The sequence below is a fragment of the Toxorhynchites rutilus genome, chromosome 2, assembly GCF_029784135.1.
Source record: "Toxorhynchites rutilus septentrionalis strain SRP chromosome 2, ASM2978413v1, whole genome shotgun sequence".
Classification (NCBI taxonomy): Eukaryota; Metazoa; Arthropoda; class Insecta; order Diptera; family Culicidae; genus Toxorhynchites; species Toxorhynchites rutilus.
Genome location: NC_073745.1, coordinates 287,719,715 through 287,731,777, shown reverse-complemented (window position 1 = coordinate 287,731,777; position 12,063 = coordinate 287,719,715). Strand labels below are relative to the sequence as shown.

General features: G+C 33.9%; 1 protein-coding gene across 2 annotated transcripts in view; it reads left to right on the top strand.

The window, feature by feature from the left end:
- Positions 1 to 6,287, top strand: part of LOC129765164 (semaphorin-2A) — a 310,102-nt gene extending 303,815 nt beyond the window's left edge. For both annotated transcript variants that reach the window (XM_055765066.1, XM_055765065.1), the window contains exon 16: positions 5,047 to 6,287. The gene's annotated coding sequence lies outside the window, so the exon portion shown is untranslated. The remainder of the gene's footprint in view (positions 1 to 5,046) is intronic.
- Positions 6,288 to 12,063: the final 5,776 nt, after the last annotated feature.

Sequence of the window (12,063 nt, the reverse complement as noted above, 5' to 3'; positions counted from 1 at the left end):
ACCATATTTTTGTATACTTATAAATTTATATATAAAAATAATTTTATACAAATTATACAAATACAAAAAATAAGATATTTTGGAAACACTCACATTATGTAGAGTAAAATATTTGAAGGGCATATTTTACTCGTCAATAAATCTTTTCATGTTTGCCCAGAAAAAAACGACAAACAATTGAAAAGGGCGTATTTTTGTGGAAAATAATTTTGAATGGTATCAAGATATTGATAAGTTCAGCATCGCAAAATGTTTGTCTTGGCAAGTTCTAAAAGTCGTCCGAAAAAGGTTTGCATTTAGAACTTCGAAAATATAAATGAAAGCAAAAACACCATTTCTCTCATGGCGACCCTAATGCGACCCAAATAGGAAACGCGATAAACAACTTTGTCAAAGAACGTTATCCTATACACAAAAAAAACTGTCTACAATGTTGCCTAAAATAACTAGGGCTCCAACATTCTCAAACTAAATTTACCTCTATCTATAAGAATGTTCGTTTTTTACTTTACCTAAAATTTGGGTCACCCTATTTATGACAATATGAAAATGAGTACTCCATCACATGTGACCACTTTGTCGAGGACGGTTTTTGTCTAGAGAATAACAGTTGAGCTCTAGTTGAAACTTTCCACCTAAATTCATCCCCTGGATCATTATGCATTGGCCGTTTAAGCTCCTTTGCATACTTGAATTTTCTAAGAAAATTTAGATGATTTTTTTAAAAGAGTCTTAGTAGTTTTCTTAAATTTTTACAAAAAATTGTAACTTAAAAACTACAACCTACAACCTACAACATTATGGTCGAAGAATGGATGAATTTGTTCAAATTTTCAATAATAAATATTAAACAAATTTAAAACAAAATACACTGAAAAATTAATATTCAAACAATTAAAGTTCAATTTTCACCAAAATATTTTTCTTCTTTTTAATTAAAAAAAAAATGAATAGAGTAACCAACAAATCATTCATACATCGGAAGATGAGCATTTCTACAGGGAAACTTTTTCCAACAACAAATTATTCATGGTTTCGTTGAAATGATTACAACTAATCCTAATATTGTTTAAAGTCAATACAACGTTATAGTATATTCGACAAGGTTTATAAGAATATTAAGATATGGATTATTTTCAAAGACGTCAACTTTCTATCTCTTATAGCTACTGAAATGTATGGAATTTTACATGGATACTCCTGAAAAACTAATATATTTCTCGCAACCTCTTTGTATGTGAATTCTCTTTTCCAAAGAAAACATGAAAAAGTTGCTGTAAGAAAAACACTTCTCCTGTAAAAGTGCCCTTCTTTCGATGTTTGGATGACTTATTGTATGGAATTTTAAAATTATCCGTTTTTGAGAAAAATCAATTTTCATTTTTAAAATAACTTTTTTTTCAGTGCTTTTTTTTTAAACTCATTTTGATGTTTTCAATGAAAGTTTAAACGATTTCCTACATTGCATCCTTTGATCGATTTTCTTGGTCTTTTAGTTTATGAGTTAGAACTTTTTGTAAAATTCTAACGCAAAAACTATAAGATTTAACACTAGATTGCCCAAGCAAGTTATTTTGACTGCTTTTCAATTTCAATTAGAAAAATAATGATGACATAATTCCTTAAAAAATTGTGAGTTAAGTTGTACATATTAATAAACGTATTAATAAGTTGTACAAAAAGTCACAACTTTTTGAGAAAATTTGTCATAATATGTCATCATTATTACTGCTTGAGAAATTTAGTGTTAAAAAAATCGTTCAAAAAATGAAATACAGGAATTTTCATGAAAAAATTACCAAATTAAAAAAAAAAAATATTTTAAAAATGAAAACTCATTTTTCTTAAAAACCTTTTTTTTAAATTCTCAAAAAAAAAGTGTGAATATCTTGAAATGTTTACCAAATCGTCCATGAATCGGAAGATGGGCACTTTTACAAGGAATAAGTTTTTCCAACAACCTTTTCATGTTCTCTATGAAAAAAATTCAACTACATAATCCTAATTTTGTTTAAAGTCAAGATAGCGAGATAGTGCATTCGGCAAAGTTTTAGATGTTATTAAAATATGAACTTTTGTCGAAGACGTCAACTTTCTATCTTTTATAGATTCTGGAATATAAGGCATTTTTATATGGATACTCCTGAAAAAATAATGTTTTATTCGTAACATTTATGTGTGTGTTTTTTTTTTCTCTATCACTATACTTTCACTATACTTTCAAAACATTTCGGCTGGTTCGTCACTTTTGCTTCCATTTTTGGAAGAATGTCGGGAGTGAGAATTGAACTTGTGATCTCTGCGTGAGTGGTATGGATGTTACCACCACGCCAGATCGCCTCCACATTTATGTGTGTTTAAATATCGCGTTTGACATGTTTATAAATAGAAAAAAGGTGACATGAATTAATTTACACAGTAATTTTTCAAAGAAAAATATGAAAAAGTTGTTGTTTGAAAAACTCTTCCCCTGTAAAAGTGCTCATCTTCCGATGTATGGGTTACATGGTGTAAATTGTATCGGCTATTCATATTTTTTTTCAGAATTTTGAAAAAAACATGTTTTCGAGAAAAATAAATTGAACTTTAAAATTTATTTTTTTCAAATTTTTTCAAAAATTTGTTTTCAAAAAATTGTTTTTAAAAATTTGTTTGATATTTTTTAATGAAAACATGAATAAAATATTTCATCCTTTGACTACAATTTTGAAGGCCTTATAGATTTTGTGTGAAATTTTTTCCGAAATTTTGAGTTTTTTTTAACATTTTTCGAAAAATATTAATTGCAAAACTTTAAGATCTGCGAAATGTTGGTTAAAAAATTAAATGTAGAAATTGATTCATTGAAAAATATCAAACAAACTTTTGAAAAAAATTTTGAAAAAAAAAATCATTGAAAAAATTTTTTTTTAAAAATTAAAATTATTTTTTCTTGAAAACATATAATTAAATGAAAAAACTCCAGAAAATATTTTTTCTTTCACTTCATTTAGTTTTAACAGTCATTTAATTCAGCCTGTTTTAAAATGAATGAACTCTTCAGGAAACATAACATTTCAAATTCGATGTTAAAATATATCACTCAAAAAATAAATTTGATATTAAAACTATTGTATCTCAAAACACCGTTATTGGAAACCCCTCTTAATTTTACAAAATTTAACGTACAGTGGTTCTGTGGCAAACTCACCAAAATGGAGATATACATTTTTGAAAATTTATAATACTTGATAATACTTTGCAAAATCGTAATCGTTTAAGGAAAGTAACATAAAAATGGAATCTACATGCGATTCTACATGAGAAACTATGTGTAAAGTTTTATCCTAGGATTTACCTTTCCCGAAATATAACTATTGTTCTAAATATAAAATCCTATTTTTGAATAAGGTTTTTTGACAGTGCAAAAATCGACATTTCAGATAGAAAAAAAGACCCAGAGTCAAAAATTCAATTTCCAATTTTTTCAACATGTAATTTCAAGACATTTGACATCATTTTTTTAAACCCCGATTTCCAATGATTTTCCGGTTTTGAAATAACTCGAACTTTGACGTCTTTGCGACACTACTAAACGAGGTTCGATGGAGCTGAAATTCTGCATAGGGAATTTTTTTTCGCGGAGATTAACATTTTGCAGGAAGTTCCGTTCAAAAGTTCGAGATGACGAGGCAGAATTTCATAATTTCTTTGGTTTTTTTTTCAAAAAATCGTTACTCGAAATATACACGTCTAATTATAATATGGTGAACGGCTAAGTTGTTGGAAAATCAATGGATAGTTAATTAATTTCCCAAAATATTTTTAAAACATCATTAAAAGTTTTATCCAAAAATTGCGTTCAGCATGGAAAACTTTTATAACTCAAAACACCCTCCTTTTGATGTATTTTTTAATACAAAACTGTTTTAATTCAACAAAGTTTGACGTGTCACGGTGCCGTGTTGAGCTCACCAAAATGAGGAAATTAATTTTATCTGCTATTGAACTCTAATTGGGTCAAACAACGGTCATGTGGACGGCAACAGTATGCAGTGGAAGGTGTGTGTCAAGCCTCTACGCAATGTTTTATCAATGTTTCGTTCAAATTCGACGTCATATAGTCGAGAAAGACCTGATAAAGAAACGGTTAGACAGGATTCTATTGTTCCTGACAGCTTCGATGAGACCCTTCCGGTTTTTATTGCTGTATAAAAATGTCCAATCAACTTTTTTGTGACATCTAACACCTGAAAGTCTAGTGAAAAACGTGTGTTTTTGAGAAATTATACGGACTTTCACGATAAAGGTTCGCGCAGCTGAGTGTGAATCACATGTCTAGAAGGAAGGTGTCGACAAAGTACTGGATTGCACTGAAAGTGGTTACGGTCGTCTTCTTTATATTAAAGAGGATTCAACCTTTATAGTTTACCACCTCTATCTTTACAAAATGGCCAATCAAAACCAACTATTCCGTACGCTGATAAAATTTCTGATAAACAAAACACAATACCATCGTAACTACATTAATGTATCTTTGGAAACGCATAAAACAAGAACAATGTGTGCATGTGATGCAAAAATACACCATCACTCTCCATCAGCCGGCATGAAACCAACTAAGTATATCACATAATCGACCCTGTACCTCAAATATGAAATTGCGATGAAAATCGGCTCTCATGTGTATTATCTGTCATTCATAACACACTATCCGAGGAGTTTTAGCCCTCGGGCTTCGTATCGAAAAAACCGTTATGTGTGACATTAACAGTAAGAAAAACTGTGAATCACATGTTACAGAGCGAAGAAGCTAAGAAATAAATACAACAGCCAGTTGAAACAGAATTTTATTGCTTCATTTTCTGACCTCGTCTTTCGTCGTAATGTTAATTTCAGCACATCTTATTTTTTAATATTCGAAGGGATCTACATCTGAAAATTTTTTTTTCTGTGTATTGGTTATTTGATGATTGATCGAAAATCTATCATTTCAAAGCAATAGACTTATATTTGCTGTTTAATCGAAGTATTTCTTTTTCTTTCCTCTCTCCGATATCTTCACAGGTTGTAGAATGCCTCTTTTCTCCCCCCTGACTTTCCAAATGTAAATAATCCTACTGAAAAATGCACCGCTCGAGAGACAGCCGTAATTGCAGAGAACCACACCTGGAAAAATAGTCATGAAACGTTTCACCCTCTCTCTCTCTGTCACCCACCCCAAATGGAGAGAGCGCGGAAGGGATAGTTTAGTTTTCATTTATTTTTTTAAAACTAACAAACAAACCTAGGTAAGTATTAGATAACAAACAACTAGCATTTTATCACAGAAAAGCAATTCAAATGCCACGAACATCAAACCACACGAGTTCATAGTGAGCGAGCAAAATAAAACATAAGACAAATCAATCTGCGAGAGACAAAAAAAAAGAAAGAGTTATTACACCTGAGACAAACCTATAACCAGCGGACGGTGGGAAAAGCTAGACACAAGAAGAAAAGAAACAAACAAAAAAAATCTCTATATAGCCCATTCATCTCCCTATAGCCATTTTCATCTCCCACCCCTACTCTTCAAACTATACGACAATTGAAATGAAAAAAAACATAATCGAAGCAGAAAAAAGCGCGTATACACGTAACATGCTTCGATAATCTCTCCCATCTCCCTGATAGCAATAACCCCTTACGCATAGATTCTCTCTCTTCAATTTCATAGAAATGATAACACAAACACACACACACACACACACACACACACACACACACACACACACACATCGAGCGAATGTATGTAAGTGTAAAAGTGCGTGCTGTTAGAGTTTAGGGTAGCCGCCTGGAAGGAAAGGAATAGGACACGATTTTTTTTTACAAAAAACACAGAGTCAACAACGGGCAAAACAGACAAAAAATGGTGAAAGGTTTGTTTTAGTGACCGATGCAATACCCGCTGACATATCACCGGAGCCGGAAGTAACGAAACAGAAATCGACAAGCAAGAAACAAAAAAAAACATGAATGTTCGAAGGTATAGTGTTATTAGGAATGAATACGGTAGAATGTAGAGTGAAATGCCCAAAAGAAGCAAAAACAGAAACACGGAAGAAGCGTTGTGAAGACCAGAAAGAGTAAACGCCGAAAGTTGTACATAAAGAAAAGTATTACATTTAGCACTAAGTTTTTATTAGAAGTTTAAGACTGAGAAGTAAAAAAAAAACAATGTTTAATTTGATTTCTTATAATTGCTTTTTGTACGTGAATCTAATATGACAATAATTGTCAACCCGAAAATAAAAAAAAAAATAAAAATAAGATGTGGCGTCGTTTGTGTTGTGATTCATCCGAAATTTCTTTCTGGAGTTGTGAGTTTTGAACACACGTGAACGGTGCATTTCGTCGAATCATTCGATAAAATTCATTTGATGAATGTTCAACGGTAAGTAATGGAGATGAATTTAGAAATAAACAACTGAAAATTTACAAATTGAAATGATCGGTTGTTTCATCATAACTGAGAGCAATTGAACATTGGCAGAGATATCGCATAGTTATTGGTTATGAGAAATCGAAAACATTTAAAACACGATGAAACAATATTCTAATTTCTTTATTTTTCTTATATACATGATGCTTTGAGTTACTTTGTTAATAAGGATGTACTCTATAAGTCTCTTCGTTCGCCCGACAATGTGATTTTCTTGTTCAATATATTTATTTAGAGCACTGGTTCCCATTTGATTTACGTTAGACTTGTAAGTATCAGCTTATTGATGGGAGCAAAGAGCTGATTTTATGATTTGCGTAAGTGAGTAGGCCACTTATTAAAATGGAAAAAAACTACAAAGATATATAACGTGTGTTTTAATTTTTATATCCTTCGATAATTGACGTTCACGTTCTACACTTCCACGAACCTGAACCATTACGATAACATTTATTTCGAAGTGTAAATGGTAGTTTGTTCGCAACTGACAGTGTGAAAAGAGCAAGGTTACATTTAAATTTTACACTCCCATCCCATTGCCATTCCAATTCTCATTCTTTCATCAAATGCAATATGTTGTGCATGGCATAATTTCAAAATGCTACAGAAATGCAGCTAGAAGCACAGCACACCCGCGTGCAAACGAAAAGGGGACCTGTCCCAAAATACAGCAATAAAACAAAAATAAATCGGACGGTAATCACCAACGAAATCAACGAGATTTCAGTTATTTTCTGCGCCCGACTTTTTCATGTGGTCCCTATCCTCCACTATTTTTTAAAACAAATATTTTGTAGGGAAAACTATTTTTTTGAACTACACTCGAAGTTTAGACGATTTCTTGCTTGTACAGTAAAACCTGTTTTTGTGCGGTTTTTTTGTGCGATTTTTTTTGTGCGGTGTATGAAAAGAAGCATATTTGACGAAGTTATCGTCCATTTTGTTTTTTTCGTTGATTTATATGCATTTCTGTGCGAAAAAAGCATATTTGCGTCTCAATTATCTACTTTTGAAAACATTCCCCTCCTCTCATCAAATGCTTTTCTAAGTTTTTCCATGTTTTTGCAAGACATGATTTTTAACAGCAACACTAGGGTGCGAATGAAAATGGTCATCTTTAATTTTAAAAAGTTACCTCATAAAAAATATTCACCACCTCGAACAACCCTATGCCGAATTTCAGCTTAATCGGACTATCTATTTTCAACAAAAAAAATATTTTTGGTGTAACTGTAAATCTTGACGTGTCATGGAATTTTAATAAATTTGGCACCAATTTTCTTTTAACCCTGATTTCCGGTGATTTTTAAGTTTTCAAAAAAACTCAAATTTTAACGTTTGTGACACCAGTAAATGAAGCCCGAATGAGGTAATATTTTGCATAGGGTATATTATCGTGCAAATCAACATTTCATAGCAAGTTCCGAATGAAAAATCTAGATAACTATTTTTATTGGCACCCAAAACCATACTTTTCATTTCGTACTCCGAAAAAAAAACTAAGTCCTAGAATGCCGATTTTTGACAAAACTAAATTTTTCGAGACGACACTAGATCTCGACGTTTCATGCAATTTTAAGACATTTGGCATCAAAATTTTTTTTCGAAAACTCCGATTCCCTTTACTCCCCCCTTGGGTGATTTTTAGATTTTCAAAAAACTCCAACTTTGACCGCTTTGCGCCACTCTCTCTTAAGTCCGATTGAGCTGAAATTCGGCATAGGGTGTTTTTTCGAGGGGGTGAACATTTTGTATAGGGTAACTTTTTGAAATTTTAGGGTCGATTTTTTCCCATACATTCATTGGCACCCTAAGCAACACGTTTCGACATGCAACTAAAAGCACAAAACAACCACGCGCAACCGAAAAGGCAAAGTGTCCCATCGCAAAGCAGGGAAACAAAAGGAAATTAAACGGTGAATGGCGTGGATTTGAGAAACTTTTTTTATGCGGCCCCTATCTACTACACAAAAAATGTTTTTCTCAATATGTGTACCAAACACGATTTTTTAAAGCTGCTGGTGATGTTTTGCACGATTTTTTTATGCGACTTTCTTGTGCGGTCCTTATCCCCCGCACAAAAAAAGGCTCGCCTGTAGTTATTTCAAGGTACGAAATAGGTTTCAAATAGTTTTCGAGCATTTTCAATTAGTGATATGGATCTTGGATCAACTAATTTATACCGCTGGAAGAATGTTGCAGGGCTATAATAAAATCTGTGTTTTTAGTCACAAAAAAATCTTTTTATCTTGATTTTTTCTAAGAAAATCTGTATTAAATTTATTAGCCCAATTTTGCTTTAGTATCATTGATTGGCATATTATGAATTGGACGATGTTGATGGTATCCACGTAGAACCAGGCTGTAGTAAAAATACAATGCTTAATTGAGGTGTAATGGAAGTTCCAACAGTTACCAGTGCCAGCTTTTTTACATTGCGAACAGATTTTTACAACCAAAAAAAAAGAACTTCCAACGCTTAAAAAATAGACATGTAGCTGCTTTGAAATCATATGGTTAGTGTACGGACAGGTTCTGATTTTATATATTAGGCTGTCAAAAAAGTCCTGCGGTATTTCCGCGAGGTGTCGTTCTAAACGAGTAGTTCTAGTTGTATTCATTGTATCGAGTCATACTATAGCTTGTTGGAAAGGTATTTGCTATAACGTAGTCATTGACAGTGTTTTGTTTGGTTAAGTCGTTCGTAAGTTATAGTGTCGCAAATATGGAGCAAAATAAAGAGAAAATCCGACATATTTTACAGTACTACTATGACAAAGGCAAAAATGCATCTCAAGCTGCCAATAAAATTTGTGCAGTTTATGGACCCGATACAGTTTCCATTTCCACCGCACAACGATGGTTTCAACGTTTTTGTTCTGGTGTAGAGGTCGTCGAAAATGCGCCACGCTCCGGAAGGCGTGTCGTCGAAAATTGCGACAAAATCGCTGAATTAGCCGAGAAAGACCGGCATAGTAGCAGCCGTAGCATCGGCCAAGAGCTGGGGATAAGTCATCAAACCGTTATTAATCATTTGAAGAAGCTTGGATTCACAAAGAAGCTCGATGTATGGGTGCCACACACGTTGACGCAAAAAAACATCTTTGACCGTATCGACGCATGTGAATCGCTGCTGAATCGCAACGAAATCGACCCGTTTCTGAAGTGGATGGTGACTGGCGATGAAAAGCGGGTCACTTACGACAACGTGAAGCGCAAACGGTCGTGGTCGAAGCCCGCTGAAGCGGCTCAGACGGTGGCCAAGCCCTCATTAACGGCCAGGAAGGTTCTGCTGTGTGTTTGGTGGGATTGTCAAGGAATAATCTATTATGAGCTGCTTCCCTATGGCCAAACGCTCAATTCGGACCTGTACTGCCAACAACTGGACCGCTTGAAGGTAGCACTCATGAAGAAGAGGCCATCTTTGATAAACAGAGGCCGCATTGTCTTCCATCAGGACAACGCCAGGCCACACACTTCTTTGGTGACGCGCCAGAAGCTCCGGGAGCTCGAATGGGAGGTTCTTTTGCATCCGCCGTATAGTCCGGACCTTGCACCAAGTGACTACCACCTGTTTTTGTCCATGGCGAACGAGCTAGGTTGTCAGAAGTTAGCCACAAAAAAGGCCTGTGAAAATTGGCTATCCGAGTTTTTTGCTAATAAGGAAGCGAGCTTCTATAACAGGGGTATTATGAAGTTGGCATCTCGTTGGGAACAAGTCATCGAACAAAACGGCGCATATTTGACTTAAAACAGATGATTGTAACTAATTTTATGAACAAATGAAAATTCAAAAAAAATACTGCAGGACTTTTTTGACAGCCTAATAGATTGATTTTTTCTGATTTCGCCCAGTTCAGCAGCTTCTTCAACACCGAAGCACGCTCGTGTGACTTTTTCACGTTGTTAAGAATCTCCAAAATCTATTGGTCATAGTTGAATCTTTTTAGGTTGCGTTCAACGACGGTTTCCAGTAAAACCCAACTTGAGCATCACTTTCGTGACGCGACCGATATATAATATTTAATTTGTAATTGCTATATGTTCCCAAAAACGTAATACTACGTCAAAACCGATGATTCTTTTTGATATTTTCAATAAATGGATTTTCACGACAGTATGGGCGCACTTTTGAAATTCACATTTACTGTGAAAAAGTTAACAGTATTATTTTATTCATTGTAAAGTATAACGCAGATTTTGTATCTTTCCGCCTTGGATCGAACAGCAGAAAGAAGAACTTCACGCTAAATATGAATACCAAAATGATTCTTATTCAGAGTGATCCCAATGCTATATGATTAAAATTGGTGAGATGGGAAAAAATATTATTGATATCAATCCATAACTAATATAGGAACGTTTTTTTGGTTGGGAGTGAGAATTGAACTCGTGTCCTTCAGTGTGAGAGGTAGGGATGATGTTAACCACATTGACATTCTGCAAGCGCATTTAATTTGGGCCGAATGGAAAGCGCAGCCAGAACAGTTCGAGGCTCAAGTGTTCATAGGGGCAGTGGGGGCAAATTGGTCATGGGGGGTAAAGGGGTACCCTGCTTGTTTGGTAGTACAACTATTTACTATACATGCCGTATTGATAGTCACCTTATGTTTGAAGAATTTAATGACTTTTGAGTCACCCTGTACTTCAATAGAGCTGTCGCATGTCAAAATATAAATATTTCCACTTCCCCTATATGATTCTTCGTACAGCCAAACCGATATAGTGGTTCTCAAATTTTCACGAAAAGTCCTAATGTTGTTCTTTATTGCAAAACACTAGACTCGTAATTTTTTTTCGTGAAGGTGCCCGAAAAATTTTTTTTTTTGAATTTTTTTTTTCAAAAATGACTTTTATTAAAATTCATTACTTTTAAACTACTCGACTGATTCAGATGATCGACACATTAAAAAAAAAATTTTTAAAAAACTTTTTGGAAAAAATACTACGGTTGCAGAAAATTTGAATTTGGTTTCTGTTCCACTGGTTTGCCAACTGGTGAGTGACTGCTGTCGGGAAATGGAGAAGAATTCCCGATACGCTATTTTTCTTTCAAAAACTGTGCCCTGCATACTACCTATCTTTGCGAGTGTATCCGCTTTCTCATTACCAGGAATAGAGCAATGGGAAGGAATCCAAATGAAAGTGATTCGAATACTTTTATCAACAAGAAAATTCAATGCATTCCTAATTTCGATAAGAAAATATGATGCTTTCGTCTGTTGTTTCAAGGATTGAATAGCTTGTATACTGCTAAGACTATCCGAGAAAATAAAATAGTGATCAGGTGGTAAGGACTCAATGGTCTTAATTGCATGATATATTGCAGCCAGTTCGGCAACATACACTGAACAAGGGTCTTCAAGTTTATGAAAGCTAGTGTAATGTTCATTAAAGATACCAAAACCAGTGGATCCGTTGATTCTTGAACCATCAGTGAAAAACATTCTTGAAGAATTGATATGGTTATATTTTGAAGCGAAAATATTAGGGATTGACGATGATCGAAGATGATCTGAAATGTCTCGAGTTTCGTCCTTCATAGAAAGATCGAAATCAACGGAAGATCTGCAAAAACAATTTGGTTTCTGTTGTTTTTG